The sequence below is a fragment of the Talpa occidentalis genome, unplaced genomic scaffold (assembly GCF_014898055.3).
Source record: "Talpa occidentalis isolate TD23 unplaced genomic scaffold, MPIMG_talOcc4v2.1 talOcc4.4, whole genome shotgun sequence".
Taxonomy (NCBI): Eukaryota; Metazoa; Chordata; class Mammalia; order Eulipotyphla; family Talpidae; genus Talpa; species Talpa occidentalis.
Window position 1 is genome coordinate 10,101,050 of NW_023604295.1, and position 20,866 is coordinate 10,121,915.

General features: G+C 39.7%; 1 long non-coding RNA gene across 1 annotated transcript in view; it reads right to left on the reverse strand.

Annotated features, from left to right (window-relative positions):
* Positions 1 to 11,490: 11,490 nt before the first annotated feature.
* The window catches only part of LOC129146708 (uncharacterized), a 29,638-nt gene continuing 20,262 nt past the window's right edge, over positions 11,491 to 20,866 (reverse strand). The window contains exon 3 of the long non-coding RNA XR_008553763.1: positions 11,491 to 11,579. This is a non-coding gene — a long non-coding RNA (uncharacterized LOC129146708). The remainder of the gene's footprint in view (positions 11,580 to 20,866) is intronic.

Here is a 20,866-nt window from a genome sequence, read left to right on the forward strand (position 1 = left end):
TCCCTCCTCTACTAAGCCGCAGGCATCTTAAGGCAGGGATGCTACTGACAGGGTAATAGCACAGGGTCTGGACTGTGGTCAGTGAGGAATACAGGTAGAGTGAATGAGTAAATAAATTTCCTGCCTATAGATGTCTTTCCTCCTCCTTGTCACTGACCAGCACCTCCACCATTGTCAAATTTTTAAATTCTGGGGGCTGCCCTGATGGCACAAGGGGTTAAGTCTCAGCCCTATGAAGCTATCTGCAGCCACTGCAGCATGAGTTCGATCCCCGGCCAGGGAGCTACCCACATGGCGCAGCAGACCTCTCCTGTCTCACTCACTGCTCCCCTCAGCAGTGTATTTCAGTAGATCTGCCTATTCTGCTCCCCACTCTGCCTATGGTGAATCCTCTCTCCCTCTGCATCTCTGGCCTGTACCCCAGTTCTTGTATGCATAAATAAATCTTTAAAAAAAATAAATTCATCTTTTTTTTTTAATTCTTAGATTTATGGAAACTCAGGATTGGGTGTTGCTACAGGTTGTTTCAACCAACATATACCTTCTCTGGTTAAATTTTCCTCTTTCAAAATGAAGGAAGCATGAACGATCATTTTCTCCTTGAAGAAAGTATAAAAATTTGGACATTTTGGAAAATTCTAGCAGTGGAAGTGAAACTGGGGGATGGAAGTTCTTTCCACAAGGAGAGCTCTCAAGCCAGACTCTCAAATTGGATTCAAACCCACTTCTACCACTTCATGAAGTCTGCAGTCACAAAACATGACTTTTCTTATTGCTAAGGTGGAGAAGAGGCTTGACCTGATAGGGCTCTTATGGGATATGAGATAAAGCAAGCAAAGGACAGGCAGGAGCCCAGCCCCACCGAGCAATCACAGCGCCGCCAACAGCAATACCAGTTCTTATGACTGCTATTACTCTGCATCCAAGTTCTCCATGTCATTAAGTAAATCCCAGTCAAAGAAACACAAAGTGACAAAATACACCCAAATTTATTTCTTCCACTTTGCCAGAGACAGAGCGCTGAATACCTAACCTGCACTCACTAGAGAAAAACCTCACAACTGCCCTTCTGTGATGCATAAACACCACGAAAAACGCTGACTCTCCCCTCGCAGGTGCCTTGTACAGAGTTGAACCTCCAGTGCTTACGATCTGCTGGGTCTTACAGATAAGAGGAAAGCCTATCCAGTAATAATAGCTAATAATAGTTAATATTTACTGTGTACTTATAATGCATTTTATAAGCCTTTAACTTATTTAATCTTCAGAACAGCCCATTAGAAAAGCACAATTATAATATTATCAGATTATTAGCCTATTTTTCATATTAAGAAACTGAAACAAAGAGATTAAGTAACTTGCCTAAAACCACTTTTTAGGGCCTTGCTGGTGGTGCAAGGGGTTGAGACACAATCTATGAAGCTGTCTGCAGCCGCGGCAACGCGAGTTCAATCCCCAGTCCTGGAGCTACACACATGGTGCAGCAGACCTCTCCTGTCTCCCCCGCTGTTCCCCTCAGCAGTATTTCAGTCACTCTGCCTGTTCTGTTCCCCACTCTGTCTCTGGTGAATCCTCTCACCCCCCACATCTCTGGCCTGTACCCCAGTTCTTGTATGCATAAATAAATCTTAAAAAAAAATAAAACCACTCTCTAAATTGACTATTTATAGTTACAAAATGCAATCAAATATGGAGAGGGTATATTACAAAAGGGTACCTTCAAATAAAATAAAAGTATTTTTTTTTATTTTAAATTACCACGCTGGCCCAGGTAACTTATCTTCCAGAAAACTTACTCAATTAGACCAAAATATACACAAACCCTTTCCAAAAGTTCTGGGAAAGATTCATAGAGGTTCATAAATAGAAAAACCTGAGATTTTTGACAAACTTGAGTGTGTTCAGATAAAAATTCTGCAAAGGAAGGAAGAAGAGGAAGGTGTGAGAAAAAGGTGGGGGGCAGACAGAAAACCACAGTTCAAGTCCTCCTTGTGTGTCATTTCAGGAGCACTGCACTTGTGAAATTAACCGAGACCTACTCTCCCTCGCCCGCTGTCTCTGCGCTGCCCCAGCTGGACAGACCCCAGCCTCCCCTCTCTTGGCTCCAGGCAGTAGCATCATGCTTTGCTCTGGAATTTGTCCTCACCCTGTGCTCCCTCACTGTGAGGGCACCACAAACACAGGGTCCAGCCCTAGAGACCCAGTCACTTAAACCCCACCTGGCATGGTTTTTGAAACCCCCGTGGCTCTACACCCACCCAGGCAAGAGCTGTCTTTCTGAAGAAACAGAATGGTAATTTGCAAAATCAAAATTTTTTTCCTGGTGTCAAAGGCTCACTTGGCTATTGTATCCTTGTAAAGGAAATGTCATTATTAAAGAAATAAGTCAATTAGAAAAGATTAATTTGGGGTAGAATCTCTCCACCCCTTCCAAGCATATCTATATATATCTATAGCTATATCTATATCTATAGCTATAGCTATATATCTATAGCTATATATCTATAGCTATATATATATATATATATATATATCTCACCCCATCTGGTACAAATCTAGAGAAAACTCACCGTGCTAATGACACGTGCAAACACGAATAATGAAAACTCAAGGGTAAAAGAACAGTCTTCTCTCTCTGATGTGTGTGAGAATATTTAGGAAGTCTGCATTTATTTGAGAAAACTTTTCCAGGGAAAAGTAATAGCAGCTTTTCTTTCTCAACGTGTCAATCACTGTTTGAATTAAATGAGAGGACAAAAGAAAAACCTTCAAACCACAGAGATTTCAAACTGCTCTATTTCCTCCAAGCTGCATTAACATAAACAGGACCAGAATATATGATATTCAAAAAGCATCAAAAAGTTGGCCTCCCCGAGCCAGTGAGGGTTCAACTGCAAAACAAACACCGTCAGGAGAAACAGATCCCCACCAATAGCAGGAGGAAGTGCTGTACTGGGCGTCTGAGAGACAAAAATTGCTTTTCACATAGAAACTGAGGGTTTCGGTGGCGGGTAGCAGGACGCAGGTTTCATGGACGGCTGCCACCAAGCGGTCACTGTGGGTGTTACAGGGACTTGAAGTGTGATTTTTTTTTTTTTATTTTATATATTTTTTACATCATTTTTCATTTTTGCACAATGTATGCTTTTTCCTCTTGGTTATAGTCCCCATACAATTCCCACCCCCCTTATTTTGACCATAATCCCTCCTACCACCCCACCCTCCCCTTTAGTGTGTCTCTGGCTTATTGTTGCTTGTTAATTTTGATTTTTACTTTATTATAATTAGCCTTTCTCCTGGTCCCTTATTTAGGTTTTCTAAATTCCTGCTATGAGTGAGACCATCCGGTTCTTAAGATTCCCACAGAGAAATCAGCTGTGAACGTTCTCAAATCTAAATACCATGGGATTTTCCATCAGTCTATCAATCCATCATTCTATGAAATTAGACATTTCCCTCGAAAATATAGGTTGGGAGGCAAAATAGAGTTAATAGTTAAGTTAAACCAGCATCCTTCATAAAATGTTCCTTCATTCTCTTCCCCACCTCCCAGTTTCCCTTCAAAGTCATTCAGTGAAGGTGGGATTTCCTGCTCTGGGACAGAAATTCAGGCAGTCTAAGACTTTTCTGGTGACATGAAGCATTGTTATGATTTAACAATTAAAGTAACTGACCCCCAAGAGTGCCGAGGAAGTGAATCTAGCATTAAAGGAGAGTCATCCCAGTTTGGGATAAATCTGGCCAGAAGATGACTTTGGGGAAGGGGAGAATGTGTTGTCTCTTCCTTAGCAAGTCGGATTCTGCATGAGTTCCCAACCCCTCCAGGAAAGACGAGGCAAGAAAGTTCTCCCGTGGTGGCGGGTCTCTCTCAGGATTTTCCTGGATTCTTGAGAGAGCTGGCCACCGGGCATCTCTCAGCTGCATTCCCTCAGTCTGAGTGCTTTGCACTGAATTTTGTCCCCTCAAATCTTATATGCTGAAATCCTAACCACTCAAATATTACAATATTTGGGTGGGGTGTTGGGAGGCAATTAGGCAGAGTGAGAGTAGGACCATAGTGATGGGGTGAGTGTCTTATAAAAACAGACACCACATAACTGGGTTGTTCCTCTCTTCCCACGAGCAGGTACCCAGAAAAGACCATGTGAGGCCCCAGCAGGAAAGGGGCCCCACCAGAACTTGACTGTGCTGGCACCCTGATCTTGACTGCTACCTCCCAGAAGTGTGAGAAGACAAGCTTCTATTGACTAAGTCTTGCAGTTCATGCTATCTAACATGGCAGGCAATAGACTGAGATGCTAGAGGAGGATGTGATCATTCTGACGGGTCTCACACTCCCTCTGGAGCTCCAGGAAAGAGCAAGCTCAAAAGCTCCTCTTTGCAGGGATCTCTTTGCCTATCTTGGCAGCTTTTTGGACAACACCTGAGTCATGCCAACTTTTGCTGCCATGGTCCACAGCTGGCCCACCAGAAACACTCCTGCATTCTTTTCCTGAGACATGGGAGTGGAGGTCAACCTTAAAACAACTGCAGTTTGCTTTCACTTCTGCACGAAGGCTTATCTCTCACCTTTTAAATTTACCATGTGAGATGCTATGCTGTGTTCACATCAAAAGTCAGGAGTCACAGTAGCCTTATGTTTTTTTATTCAAGTAAATCTGCATAACAACATTTTATGTCTTAGGTGTTCAGCATGGAGAACCACCTACATAAAAGTTTACCACTAAGTGCCAATCCACCCCTCACCATACCATGGTTTGTCCCCTTTTTACCAACTTACCCACCTCCCTGCCCCCTTTTCCTCTGGCAACTACTAACTGGTCTTCCCTAAAACTGCATGTGTTTTAGGGGTATAATCACACCTCCACAAATGTTATCACACCATGCCCGGCAGCAGAGCCCTAATAATTCTCCATGATAGCCCATTGGTCTGCCCACTTTAAATCACTAAAAAACAATGAAAAACTTTGAGTGATACCACTCTAAAAGAAATAAACTACCAAGTTTATTGAAGTAACTTGGATTCTATGTTATAGTATTTGTTGCTTGATGACTTAAATAAAAAATACACAAAAAAAAGAGTTTGAACACAAAAGACAAAATAACACAAGTCTCATCGAAGCAAAGATGAGACACAATGTGGAGAAGTAACAGATATTTAACCTCAATACCTACTCTTTGTTTTGGATATAAAACAATTCACAGCCGCTTTAACTTTGCATGCAAATAAAACAAAGATGTATAACATAATAGAAAGACATTGTGAAATATTGAGGCTACAAGGTAAGGGAAAATGATGATTTTTCAATATTTCTTTTATGCTGGCAAATAAACAATACCTGCCTATCCAAATATATACATCTATTATTCTATCTCTAGACTGAGATCCGCATATTCTTCTTGTAAATATATTAGTTACCTTATTAGTTGTACTCAGCAAAACTTTTGATAAAAGAATATTCCATCTTCTTAGTTTCTGCTAAGTATTTACAGTTAAACGAGGCTCCTCTCAGATATTTGCTATCCTTTAGAAACCAGATCACGAAGGAAAGGCACAAGGTCTCTCAGTTATTTTTTCCTGCTTCCCTAATAAACAAATTCTGCATGTAGAGAAATAGGACCTCTGTCCCCAGTCAGAAACTAATGGGCCCCAACGAGTCAGTGCCTGGCCTCAGCACTGTTTCTCTCCTAACACTCCCCCAGGAGACATGCACACAGAGACCACTTCTGATTGATTACAAACCTGCAACCAGGAGATTACCACACTCTCCCTTGTTATTTACTAATAAACATCCTCAGCTTTGTACACGGCCATAAATTCAGCTCATTATAGGGATTCTTGAGAGCGCCCACGAGAGCTAGTCTCTTTCTCCCCTTATCCAAGAGATGTGTCATTTATCCAAGGGCTGCCTGTGGTTTTGCTTTCTGTGTCCACACATTTCTTTTTCCTCACAGGGTTAAAATGTCTTCAGTTTTGTTCAGTTTCTTATCCCCCATGGATAAGAAGGGAGCCTTGTGACTTGTTTCTCTGCTTAACTTCAGCCCCTCTGGTCCAAGTTCCTCTGAACCTATCTCTTTCCTGGGTCAACAACTCACCCTCCTCCTCTGTTTAATAGAGCCATTTACAGCAGGTTGCCTCAACGTACTCCCACATAAATTCCCTTCAAGCAAATTGTTTTGAAAGTAGCTTCTATCAAAATTCTACTTTCAGGCTTACACCAAAAAGACAAGAAACAGCAAGTGTTGGAAGGGATGTGAACACTATTGGTGGGAATGTAAATTGATGCAATTTGGATAGTCCTCACCCTATTAAGGATAGAAATAGTATATGGTTTTGTTGTCTCACTTATGGGCATTTACCTGAGGAATTCAAAGACATTAATTTGATGAGCATAAGCACCCCATTATTCACTGCAGCTTTATTTGCAATAACCAAGGTATGGAAACAACCTAAATGTTCATTGATGGATGAATGGATAAAGATGAGGTATACGTGTGTGAACACACACGTGTGTGTGTGTGTAGACACACAATGTTATACTACTCACCTGTAGAAAATGATAAAATTTTGCATTTAAAACAACATGGATCAACTTAGAGGGTTTTATGCTTAGCCAACTAAGTCAGATAGAACAAGCAAATACACGATTTCATTCATATGTGGAAGATAAACAAAACAAAACAAAATCAAAATCTAGATTATAAGAACAAAATTGTGTTTACCAGCGGGGAAAGAGTTAGATAAATTGGACAAAGGGGATCAATTATATGTCAGAAGATGTAAACCAGCCTTTCAGTGGTGAACTTAATGTAATATATACCAAACGGAATTATAGTGCAATACACTTAAAACCTCTGAAGTACTTTAAGCCAATGTTACTTTAATATTTATTTAAAATCCCATATCCACCTCTTGCATAAATGCGTAAGATAATAAATATGGCCATAATTACAAAGTTTGACACGATAAAGGATCATTTTAAAGAAAACTACTGAAACAATGAGCAAAGGCAAGCTTGGTTTTGATGAGTTTAAACATAAAGTTTTAAACTCTTGATTTGGCCATAAACTCATGGTTTTATGAAGAATTGAAACAAATTGCTTATGTTTTTCCTTGGGGCTTGAAAAAGCCAACTATGACAAGAGGCATTTTAGTTCCGTTGTAAGACCAAAAAAATCCTGATATAATGTGTTACTGAAAGAGGTGATGAAGTTCCTAGCCTTGAGTGAAAAAAAATTTTAAACAAATTCACATTTGCCTGGGAGGAAGCAGAGGATGATTTTAATGACCTTTGCCAGCCTAATTCTATCCAATGTTATTATGTTCAAGTTATGTACAAGCTTTTTTTAAAAAAAATCAAAATGTATGACAAAAAGCACAAAAGCAACTGAAGGGAAATGTAAATTGTCTTCAGGGAAATATGCCTTTTGATAAAATGCTATAAGAAATTCATATCATCCTTTTTGTATGTCACTAATGATTTTTTTTGAGATTAATTTTCATTATACCTCCATTAGGAATGATACATTTTATTTAGGTGGGGTGATGATAAAAAATTAACAACACTACTTACTTCATTAGAGGAAAAGAATCAGTTAAACATTTTAATGTTGATGATTGCAAAGACTTAGAAGCAAAATGAAATAATCCTTCGTCATTCAGAAGTACATTCCCCCTTGTTGGAGGTATATTTATTACACTTAATAAAATAGCCAATGAAGACTCAGAACTACTTATAATCAAAAGCAACAATTTGCAATTAAGAAAGAATCCATGTTAAGAAAAATCCTCTTTTATACAGAAATGGCACAAGAAAATAGAAAATAGCTTTTAGTAAAAAGCTAAGAATGAAGAGAAATGGAAGGAATCAGATTTTGTTATATCACAGACAATCTCTCTCTTACTCATCGACTCACATTACAAGGGTCATTTTCCAGTCACTTGTTTAGAAATTCAGAGCATATATTTCTCTACAATCATAGAAGCTACAGGTTAGAAAAAACCTTGAAGATCATTTTGGTCAAGCACTGCCTTGAGATTTAATCACCTCTTCCATTATCCTTACCAAGCAAATAACTTTATAAATGGCAATTAAGACTACAGAAATTACAAAATTGTTTATACCATAAGATCCCTAACATATGTAATAAAGACATAGTTTCACTCTGTGTTGTAATATTTCTATGAAAAAAAAAAAACTTGGAATCTGATCATTGTTTCAATTTGGGGTGTCAGCTACACAGACACAAGACCCAAGCAGGTACATTCCTTACCTCCACCCCACGTGCAGACCCCAGAGGATTGAGAACAAGAAACTTCTGCAGGGCTATAAGTGGTAGGGACCAGGATTTGCACAGTGGGGTGAGAGAAGAACAGGCTAAGACTTAAAGAATGAGGCATGAAAGAGAATGGAATAATGCAAGATGATGAGAAGTATCAAGGTATCTCTTTTACCTTTCTGGATTTTTTCCAATTCAGTGTTACCCCTAGATAGCAAGTCTCTTTTATGAATCCTCCTCCTCACACAAGGAGGAAGTGCTGAGTATCTTATGCAAACATTCAACCATTCATTTATTGACTTAGTTGTGCTTTTTAACTGTTATATAGGCTTTGTACTTGATCACTTTAAAGCTCTTGGTGTTCACCAGCAAGCCAAGTGCCTCTGGAGCCATATACTGTGCTTGTCTAGATACATAACATATATTTGTCACTGGCTCACAAATTATGATAAAATTTGTCCATGGTAAGTGTTAGGATAAGTATTGTTATGATAAGTGTTCACTAAACAAAGAGAAAGGGAAGGCTTTGGAAGGAGGAGAAATAACAGCACTCCCTTTGTGGGGAGAAGGGGGCATCAGAATAGGATTCTCTTTCCTTTAATCTCCTTCCACTTATAACCATCAGCCGAAGCTTGGTAGTGAAGAATGAACAGATTTCAGTAGAGAAATGAGTGGAGAAATGAAGAGATACCATCCTCAAAGATACCTTTTTGTACCAGGAATTAGTGTTTGGAGAGGGAATCTGGAATCATGGTTTCATGATGAGAGGTCTGAAGAGGTAAGAAGAAAGAGAAAAGACAGGAGGAAAGAAATTCCCAATAGAAGCAGAAGAAAACACCCCTTGTATGACACGGACAGTCAGCGGCCACTAAATATCCATGTTTCCCAGTCCCATGCATCAGAGTGGCTCATGGAACGAATTTTTATGAATGGAACATAAGCAGAAACCACAAGCCATTTCCATCTATGAAAGGTTAGAGTGGGTGTTCCCTTTCTGAGATTACTTTTTCCCCTGCCTCACTGACCTTGGATGCCCTTCGCTCTAGATTGAAAGATTACAACATGAGAAGAGCTGTCAGAGACAAACTGAACTTTCTATGAGAGTGAAAAAAGAACTTTTTGTGCAAACAAGTCATAGACTTATTTGTTGTTACCTAGCATAACCTAACTGATACCATATTTCACCCATATGGTGCAGCCATTAATAAAAAAAAAGTTGTTAATCATTTAGATATTAGCTCAGATTTAGATATTAGCATCTCTTCCACAGCTTCTACTCCAAAATTCTAATGCAAATTACCTTGAAGTCAACACTTCCTATTTCTACCTATTACTTAATTAGAATATGTAACTTTATTGCCTAAATGATACTTAAACAATCTACTCTTCTAGATACTCCACAATGTATTCAGGCATGAAGCAAAACCAGCAGAGTCAGGCTTCTTGCACTGACCACCTTGTAGAATCATTCTGATCACAGCATGAGGTCATTATTTCAAAGGGTGTTCACAAAAGACAGATGCGAAACACTGTGTAGAAATTGTGGAGGATTTTGTTCATTATATTGCACCATATCATCTTTACAAGAATCCTCTTAGTAATTTCCTTTCTTGTCTCAATATCAGTAATAGTTGTTCTTCTCCTATAAAATAGAGCAGTTTTAGTACCTATCTCACCAGGTAATTGTTGCAAGGATTAAATTAAGACGTGCATTTTATAAGCTTAAAGTGATGTCTGGAACAGAGGAAACACCAAATCTATTTTTGCTATTATTAGCAATTTTTTAATCTTAATTGAACTATAAATTGTGTTAATGCTCAATGTGTTTTCTGACAGATAGAGGTAGCCAATAAATAACAAGTCTGTCCTGTGTCCAACTTTTTTCTGTTCCCACTTCTTTCTCATTGTTTCCAATGTATTAACTTTGCTGCATTGTATAGATTCCTTTAAGTTGATCTGAATTCTTTCCAGAGCTGCACAGGACATAAACGTTAACAAACTAAACCCTAGATTTCTTACTTTTGTTAACACTTAGAGGAGGAAAGTGAAATAACAATGAAAATTCTATATATATAAATAGAATGTTCTCCCTTATACGATTCTCTTTCTTTGCTTCTGGCATAAAAGACGTAAACCTTAGCACCTAGGGTTGGAAGAACACACAAGCACCAACTAAGCTCCGTAAAACAGTTTAGCTTTGAACACCTCAATCAAAACTTTACAAAGGGAATATCCCTAATCTAGCTTCAAAATGCTCAAGCTGGGAATAGAGAGTCCACTCTGCTTATGGGCCTGAGAAAAGTAAGGACTCTGAATAAAAGCTACCACTGGTGGCCAATTATCAAGCGAATCCTTAAGACCCTTGATGTGATCATATATTTATCGAACAGTATTTAAAATATGGAATTATTTGAAAAAAATAAGTATGGTCATCATGATAACAGACTTATAACATTATCATGCCCAAGTTCAAAGTAAATTCATTTTGTTCATTTCAATAGCTATGCTGCCTTTTGTTTGCTTATCTTTATACTAAACTCTGAAGATCTAGAGACAATATTTGATCTATACCTCCAAAGTTTCTGTAATTGGGTAAGACTCACCAAAGTAGTCATGCTATATTACTAAACTTTCTTCATTATCTATGCAGTACAGATCCCAATTAGTCATTATATATTTATTTGTTTACATGTTTACTTTCTGACCCTCCTCTATGTCATCAGCTCATTGGAAGCAAGGTCTTGACTATTTCAGTATGTGAGTTCAGTTCCTGTACCAAATCCCTTCATATATTAGACACTCAAATATTTTCTAAGTAGTAATGTAGTCATATGTAAAGATAATAGAAATAAGCTTTCATGTATATAAACAATGGTCAGAATATATAGTGGGAAAATCCATTCCCAATGACAAAAGCAGTAATTCCAAGATGGATACAATACCTGAGAATTAACCTAATAAAGAATATGAAAACTGACTACATTTCTCTCTGTGATGGGCAGAGTTATGAAGGCTCTGAGATCTTCATTCCCTGGTGTTAGACCTTACACTGTCCCCTTCCCTGTAGTGTGACTAGTACCTATGACTAACTTCTAACCAACAGAATCTGGCCCCAGTGCTGGATGTCTCTCCCTTGATTAGACTACACTACCTGACAAATAGGACAGGTCATATACCATGATTTGGTTACAGAAAAAGACTCTACCTTAACAGATTGTAGGAAAATATGCTCCTGCTGACCATGAAGAAGTTGACATGATGTTAGCCACGTGGCAGGAACTGCGGGCGGCTCTCAGCATCTAGAAGCCAAAACGAAATTACTTCTTCCAACAGCCACACAAACTTGGGAGAAGAGCTTGAGTTGAGTCTCAGATGAGAACAGAGTCCAACAACTCTGACCATAACCCATGGGTCCTGAAGAAAAAACCTAGCTAAACCATGTTTGTGTTGCTGATCCAAAGAAACTTTGAGATAAAATGTGTGTTGTGTTAAGTCACTGCTAAGTTTGTGTCAATTTGTTACGATGCAATGGGAAACCATTACATTCATCAATCAACCAAAATCATGCAACACTGTGTGTTGCTAAGGCATGCCCATGACCAATTACCTCTTGTCAGTGAGAACCAAAATGGTCTGATGCCTATGGAGAAATCCGGCAATATTTAGCCCAATTACATTTACACTTGCCATTCGACCCAGCAATCTCACTTCTGAAAATCTAGCCCACCTTTGCATACATATGAAATTATATGGGTACAAAAGTTCTCATTTAAGCAATATATACAGTAACAATGAATGGACAGAGACCAAAGGTCTGACAATTGGCAATTTGGTTAAATTATCTAAGGTCCATGAACTACTATGTAAAGAGTTATGGGAAGATTTTTATATTAATGATATGGAAAAAAATTCTATAGGATATTTTACAATGTGGAAGAAAGTAAGGTTCAAGACAATATGTAAAGTTCTGCTCAGAGAAGGAATATTTATGTATTTGTAGAAACATTATTTTAAAATGGTTACCTCTAGGGAATAGGGAGAAACAAGATGGATGAGAATAGCAAGGGGAGCAAGTCCTCTCCATGAACACCTTCCCTTTACTTTTAAAACATAGAAATGTATTGCCAATTAAATGTCTTAATTTTTTAAATTTTTGAATGGATGGATGTAGGAAAATTGTATCCTATGGATGTATAATCAAGATGCCATAGTGAGACAGGGAAGACGGGTGTGCCAGAGTGACTTGGCTTCATGGGGGCGGGGACTCTAAGGGGGTTGTTGAAAAATGAACAAGAGTTGGCACAGATGACCAAGCCCCAGACAGGAATCACAGTAGTGCGAACTGGGCTCAGATTCACGGGGCAGTGAAGCCAGGTGTGACTCTCAAGTACAGAGGAACCTGTGTTATTAGAAGTGACGGGGTCCCGAGAGCTATGTAGGGAGCAGGGCAGGCAGAGACACATCAGAAGGTTCTTGGCAGCTCCTATAAAGAAGTTGGACTTCTTACTCTGCATCAGATTTATGTCTTAACTTGATCATTCTAAAAGTGATTTGGAGGATATATCAGAGAGGATCTGATTAGATTCCTGGGGCTGCCGTAACAAATTGTCATAAGCTTGGTGACTTAAAATAATAAAAGTCTATTCTTTCACAGTTCTGGAAGCCATAAATCTGATCCAAAGTCTGAAATGAGGGTGCTATCAAGGTCACACACTGCTCTGGAGGCTGTAGGGATGAATCCATTCTTTGTTTATTCCTGGTCCTCATGGTTTCCAGCATCCTTGGCTGTAGCTACATCACCCCCTTCTCTGCCATTATCTCCACAGGGTGTGTGTGTGTGTGTGTTTGTGTGTGTGTTTTCCCCTTCTGTATTTTACAAGGACATTAGTTAGTGGATTTAGGGCCCATTCAGGTGATCAAGGATGATCTCATCTTGAGATCTGAACTTTCATCAGCAAATACTCTTTTTCCTAATAAGATCACATCCACAGATTCAAAGGTTAAGATGTGGACATATATTTTGAGGGAATGGGAGGGAAACCATACTTGATAGTAGATACATGGAGACTACTTAGAAAGGGATAACAATTGACCAGATAAATATGTTCAATAGGTCCTCAACTTTTCTGATTAAAAACTTCCCAAGCAAAGATCCCACAAGCAACTCATGTTTTCCAGACAGCTACTCCACCTGTTCCTTTCTCTGATTCAAGTCCTCCACTCCTGACTGGATTTTTATTCAAGCCGCTGAATGTCTATTTCTAGCAAACACCTCACCTTGGCTAAATCTCTTAATACAAAAGCATTTTTTACTGTAAGGACATTTCTGGGGAAGACCTCAAAGAAATTCTTTCTCTGAAAGATAACCAGAAGCAGACAGAGGGTCTATAGGATACTTTGAGGAAAAAGCACCTGAGACATATAGCATTAAAGTTTCTAACAATATCTGTGAACACACAGAAATCCATGAAACCTAGATATAAGAAATTCATATAGTGGGTAGCATATTAAGATAGAATGCAGATGACCCAGGGACAAAGGAAATTTTTAAACGTCACATCAGTTGAGAGGGACTTCCAAATGAAGGTGAAGGACAAACAAGTATTAGCCTCCAAAAAGATCACTTTCTCCAGCTTCAGGTTAATTAAGTTGGCAAGAGCAATCCTCAGGCACATATTATGGTCACTCTCCTTGTGTCCCCAGCTAAATTTTAGTCATTGACCCCCAAGCTAATTAACCAATGCCCTAAGCGATACCTTGCTTTCTAATCATTTAGAAGTTGCTCATTTTCTAACAGCTAAATCTGACTCCAAATCACTCCTGTCCAAAAAATGTTTTCTGCAGTGAGGGAATGTCCTGTGTCTACTCTATTCAGTACAGTGTACAGTAGTGACATGTGGCTGCTGACCCTATGAACTGTGGTTGATGTGAGGGAGGAACTGATTTTTCAATTATATTTTATTTTAATTAACATATAAAAATAGCCAGATATGGCTCATGGCAGCCATATTGCCCCCTCCCTATTTGAACATAATTTCTAACTTGGTATCAACTTCAGTTTTGGACTATTGTGATATATTCTCCCTGCCCCCAAGAAAGTAGCCAATCTGCTGGGGCTCGTCGTTATTGATTATATTTCACTAGCATAAGCAAGAAGGGTTTCTTTACTCTGATACTGTTTAAAGATGTTATGAAAAAGACCTTGAAATGCCAACTAGATATTTTCAGAGAGATGATTATAGCTGTGGAACACCTAATAGTAAAAACAGCACTTTGCAAGTTTTTGGATAAAATGATTTTTTTTTAACTTCTATTTTTAGACAAGTAAGATTTCTTTAGCTTCTGGATATAAGTTCTACTATATGATAGAAACATGGACATTTATATACACTACCATTGTAACTATGGCATTCCTAGAGTTTCTTGCATTGTTTTCCTGTTACTACCAGCTTTTAAGTGGACTGAAATCGGCAATTTATTAAGAGGGCATCTAAGTCATTTATGTCCAGACTCATTCTCTTTCAAGGAATTCTTATAGCTATTTCTAAGAATACTAACAGGAAATCATTGTTTCAACAAGGTCAAACCTATAAAAAAATAGAAATAATATAGATAATGTAAGAATGAGCAAGATCAAATCTATACAGCTCTTCTCTCAGAAAAGAAACAGTTCTAAAACATGACCTTATTCCATGTCATTAAGACTTTAAAGGAATTGACTACACTGTCCTTTTTGTTGTCATTGGTTTTTTCTCTCTCTTATTAAATAAAAGCAATTGTGTGACAACAACAGCCACTAGGGGAAAAATAACTCAGTAGTACAGTTCTCAGTATTGGTTAGCCAAGCCAAAATTATTCATTTCTAATAGGAAACATCACCTAGGAAACAAAATGTTGAGAGCAGCTAGACATATTGGCCACAAAGTTTACATTTAAAATACATAATTGACAGATGAATGGATGGGTACATAGGAGACAGATGGATGGAAAGATAGATGATAGATTAATTTATGACTAGGGTTATTAAATGACTTTCAAATCCATTTGAACACATTGTTCCACCTATTTCTCCACAGATAACAGAGTTCTTTAAACTAAAATCTAGATTTTAAAGGGCCTGTAGGGTAAATAGTTTTCAGGCTTCTCTGCCTTCCCACCATTAGGATTGGGGCCAGATGGGGCACCTGAAGTTGTTACATTGTTGTAAGCTGACTTGTTTACTTCAGTGGGCCATGGGAGGAATATTGAGATAGTCACCAAGGGAAGCAGAAGTAGGAGAAAGGCAGGAGGAAGAAGGTGACAAAGAAAGCCAGGAGAGAGAAAGAGAAGCCCAGAGTGAAGACTTGCGGGGGCTTGGAGGCCTACTGGCCTCCTGTTCCCCCGGCACCCCTGCCTGCCATGTACCTAGTTGCCACACTACATGCAAAGCTCAATAAAAGCCTGAGAAAGCCATTAAGGGCTCCAGGATTCTCCTTTACCCTGTCTGTGTGGATCATAGACTCCTGCTCAGTGACCATACTGCCCCTACAGGGCCCTTAAGCCTCTGTTGAGAACAAGCGCCCTGGGATCAGGCTGCATAGTTCTCACCTGTCAAAACAAGGTGAGACATTAAGAAATACATTTAACTTTGTTGTATCTCAGTTTTCTCATCTGTAAAATAAGAAAAATTCTATCTACTTCATTAGGATGCTTCAAGAGTAAATGAGTTCATTATTGTGAAACCTTTAAAACACTATCTGGCATAAGTTTCCCTCACCACCAAGGTCATCAACAAGGTCATCATCATCAAGATCACTGTTATCATTATCATCATCATCTCACAGATGAAGATAGCAGTGTCCAGGTGGGGGACATGATCAACAGTCCAAACCATACCAGCAGCACACACAAAAGACCCTGCGTGTCCACCAGCCAGCAAGTGCTCTAGTCAAGCTTTCTGTATCACAGCATAGTGCTCTATGCTGTGTTTTTTGCTATACTTTCTTATTCATAAAGTCCTTATCAGGCACACAACTTGAGGAAAGAATCCAGAAATAATAAGGGCTAGCAATGTCATTTCTAGAAAGTCCACGACTAAAACCAGTCAATTCATTCTCACTACGGAAGGTCCCTGTACTCAGTCTGTCCCCATCTGCTGCTGTCCTCCCAATTCCTTTATATGAACAACTTTTCATTGCATAATAAACTCTAAAATCATATGAATTATTTAAAAACACACACTGGTTTATATTTCTATTATTCACATAAAATGTTACTTGGTAAATGAAAACATAAAAAGTTATAACAATAATAGCATAATAATTAGATAAGGACAAGAGCGCATCCACCATGCAATGAAGTAGAACAGATTGAATGCTCTGGATATTGAAATCAAACTTTACTTTGCTCAAAATTGGTGGGGAGTCATCAGGGACACTTCCAGAACAGCACAGCTAGGAATGGAGGGCAGCCCGTGAGCTATTTCATGAACGCTGAGCAAGGACACATGAAAGGCAAGAATGACTTTGTTCCTTCCACATAACACCAATCGATGCCACTCCAGATCCCAAAACAATGAGATCCATCGCCATGAAGACAATGATGGTCATGGGGACCCTGCAGGAGAGCCTGCAGAACGTTTTGATGGCACATCTCCTGATCCCTGTGGGCATTCAGGAAGAAAAAAAAAAAATGGCTTTTGGACAGACACGTTTTAAAATCCAAATTTTCACACAGCAAGAAAAAAGAAATCATCTGTCTTTTGGGTACTTATACCCAAAGCACCTTCAACATAATTCCTCTTTATAGTAGAAGTCTAAGGATAAAAGCTACCTTGACTAAAAAAGCTTCATGAAAATCCACATATTCCATTTCAGAATGAATTTTCTTTCATTCTCATGTAGTCTTTGCAAACCACACTGATGCATTTTATCAGGAAGCATATGGGCTCAAAGTACTGGGACAGAAACAATTTGAACATAATACCTACTTCTGAGCTTCTTAGCTTTAAATCTGCATCAAGGGGATGGGGGCGGTTATCTTCTCTGCATGGATATTAAGTTACTATGCAAAGCAACTGAAGACTTCTGTTCCTGAGAAGCAAAGCTGGCCATTGTCCCACTATCTCTGCCACATCAAAGCTTTCTCTCTGGGCCCCACTTTGGGCCAACCCTGTTTGACAGTGCATTTACCCACAAGGGATGGGTAACTGGGTGTTTCACTGGGAAATTATTGTCCTTATCTTTTCTTCTCTCTGTGCACACTAATCCTATTAAAGTTCTTTCACGCTAAAGAAAAGCTTTCTCTCTTTTAAAAGAGCCAATTTTATATACCTGGGCTTTGTCCATTGCCACTATATGGAGGACTGATCAATTAGGATGATTGTTTTAATCAGAAAGATTGATTTTTGTCATACTTGCAATATCTCTTTTTCTTGACCACATCCTCCCCTTGGAATCAAAAGCTAAATTGTCATTCCAAGTCCCTATGGTTGGTGTGAAATTCCTCTGGGCAAAGTATTGCTTTCTATATCACCTTAGATACATACATTAAGTCTTGGAATGACATCATTTCCCCCCCTCCTTCAGTAATGGAAGAACTATTTGACCACCTTTGAGATGGACTGAAAAGTTCATTCAAACCAAATATTCTTCCACTTCTCTGCCAAAGTACCCACATCTAGTCTCATTTCTTTGGGGCTTCCATAACGAGTATGCATCATAACTGAGTTAAATAATTAAGTTGGGAGATAATGGTAACATGTTCAAGAAGCATTGAGATACTGTGTGTGGAGGATGGCTTAGAGTCAGGTACTCTAAATGGAACCCTAGTTTCATCACCTACCAAGGCCCAGCTGTGGCAGGTGATTCAATTCCTCTAATTCATAATTTCCTTTATTTGAATGAGGTTAGCACCTATCATGCACACTTGTTATAGCTATTGTCTGAGAGAACATATTAAGTGCCTGGCACATAGTAGGTGCTCAGTTAGTGCTTGTTGCCCACCCTGCTCCACACCCGACCCACCCACACTTTTACTAGTGAGCGAACATTTACTGCAGACGTACCCCATGGAGTCTGGGTTCTCCTTGCACTCAGCACTCAGCACCAATCTCACTGTTAGAAATCTCAAGTTCCACTTCCCTTCTCCAAGACTCCCCTTAGCCAAGTCACTCTATTCCCTTCTTTTTATTATCCTCCCATATTTTACTTTCTCCCCCACCACCATCCGTTATACATCTTTGACCCTTTCTTCCTTACTTCATGTATTAATGTCCACAGTGTTTATAAGTATTTTGTTTTATTAAATCACCCACGATTAAAGCTTCCAATACTTGGCCTTTGTCATTCTGTCTTGAGTTACTGTACAACATTCTTCTCTTTTGCTATAAATGGCAATATTTTGTCATTCCTTGTGGCTGAGTAATACTCGTTTGGTCAATAGAAGACAACTTGATCCAATCCTCAATTCATGGGCACTTTGGCTGTTTTCATGTCTCAGCTATAATAGTGTCAGAGTAAGCAGGGTAGAGCTTGTAATTTTTTGAATTGATGTTTTTATGTTCTTTGGAGAGATGCCCAAAAGTGGAATTGCTGGGTCACAAGGTATGTCCATATGTAGTGAAGGTAAATCCTGATCGCCTCCCAAAATGGCTAGAGTTTGTGTTTCCATCAGCAATGTATTAAGGCTCCTCTTTTTCCACATCCTCTACAGCACTTCTCATTGGGGGGGGGGGTCTTTTAAATATGTGCCATTCTCATAGGTGTGAATACATGTATTATTTCCTTTTAGGTTATCCCAAAGAATCCTTAGTTTCATTTTATTCTCTTTCCCTTTATTGTTCTGTTTGTGTGTTTTCTGCCCCTGTGCATTCAAGTCCACCAATTCTCCTCATTACCTGCAGTTGCCTGCTGCTGAGGCCTTCTGTGGTCTTTTTTTTTTATATCTATACAAGCACTGGGTACAGTCAGAAGCACGGGAGGGTGAGAAAATTCACCAGAGCGGGGAACAGAACAGGCAGACTGATGAAACACACTGCTGAGGGGAGCAGTGGGCAGCAGGAGAGGTCTGCGCACCATGTGGGAACCTCACCCGGTGGCCGGGGATCGAACCGGCGCTGCAGAGGCTGCAGGCAGCTTCACAGCCCAGTGCTTAACTACTGCGCCACTGAGGAGGCCCATCTCTGTGGTCTTTTTTAATTCAGTTAGAGAGTCTTGAAGATCCAGGAATCACGTGAAGCAGCCTCGTATTTCTCCAACTTTACTTGTTCCTGTTTCTGATCATACATTGCTTTTCTATTTTGACAAGTGTGATTCTTTACCTTAAACTCTTCCTCAGGTGCGCGCCACAGTTCTGCTGGATTGAGATGTCTTTGGGTTTTTTTATTCTCCAGCATTTTTGATATGTTGTCTCTATTTTTAATTTATAGGGAGCTTTCTTCTCTTGTCTTGATAAATTGAGTCATACCCTGCCTACAAGTACTGGCTACAATCCTAGCTTTTTTACCCAGGATCTTTAGGTGTCTATTACTGCATGGACCTATGTCGCAGCAAGTGTGATGGGCACTGGTGCCAGTAGGGGTTAGTAGGGAGGGATGGGGCAGTCAGGTACTGGAAGTTCACCTCCAGTGAGCACCAAGGGCTCAAGCTTCCTACAGGCCAGCAATACCCAAGTTACATATTAGGGACCCCCAGTGAGCCCCTCCCTAGGCCAACTCCTCAGCCAAGATGTCTTGGCTGAACAATCTCCTTGCAACCTTAACTCTGAGCTGTGGTTAAGCAATAGAAGAAATGCCAGCTAAGGATTTTAGTTGAGACAAGTTCACAGACCAGGAATTGTTCTCTTTGCCTTTCAAGTATAGTGCCTGACCCTGGGACACTTGACCTGGTTCTCTTCACCAGTTTGGCTGTAACAGTTCTCTTTTGGGAGCCACAGACTCAAAACAACAGCCCACTCACTGCATCCTTATCTTGCGGTCACCCAGAGGTGCTCTGCCTGCCCTGCCTGTCAACCCTGCACTCCTGCCAGTATAATTCACAGACTTGAAAGTGGCTGATGTGTGGGTGAGTGCCCTTAAGTTCACACTCACAGCAAGGCAGCCCCTCCCTCTCATGGACCTTGTAGCCCAGGGTATGACTCCAAACACACCCTAAATACAACTGTTCCTACTCCTTTCCAACTAGCCATCAATTGTAATACATAAGAAAGTTTTCCATTCATTATTCAGAATTTGCCTTTGTTTGGATGCAATTTGGTCGTAAATCTGAGGAGGGCATAGCCTGGGGTCCTCACTCTGCCAACCTCTTGCCAGATTCCCAATGTCATTGATGAGAAAAAAAATCCCAGCAGATGTTGAACAAAATCGCATAATTTGAGCACCTTCTTTTGTTTTATGTCATTTCCCTTCGAGTCACAGCTTCCAAGAAACTATTACCATGTTAGGCAAGGACTCATGTACACACAGGTACACATGGCAATCATTCGGGCTGCTGTAACAAAGCACCAGGTTGGGTAGTTGTTTCTCACAGTCCTGGAGGCTGAAGGTCCAGCCAGGATGACTGCATGGCTGGATGAGGGCTCCTCTCTGGGTTGCAGACTTTTCATGATA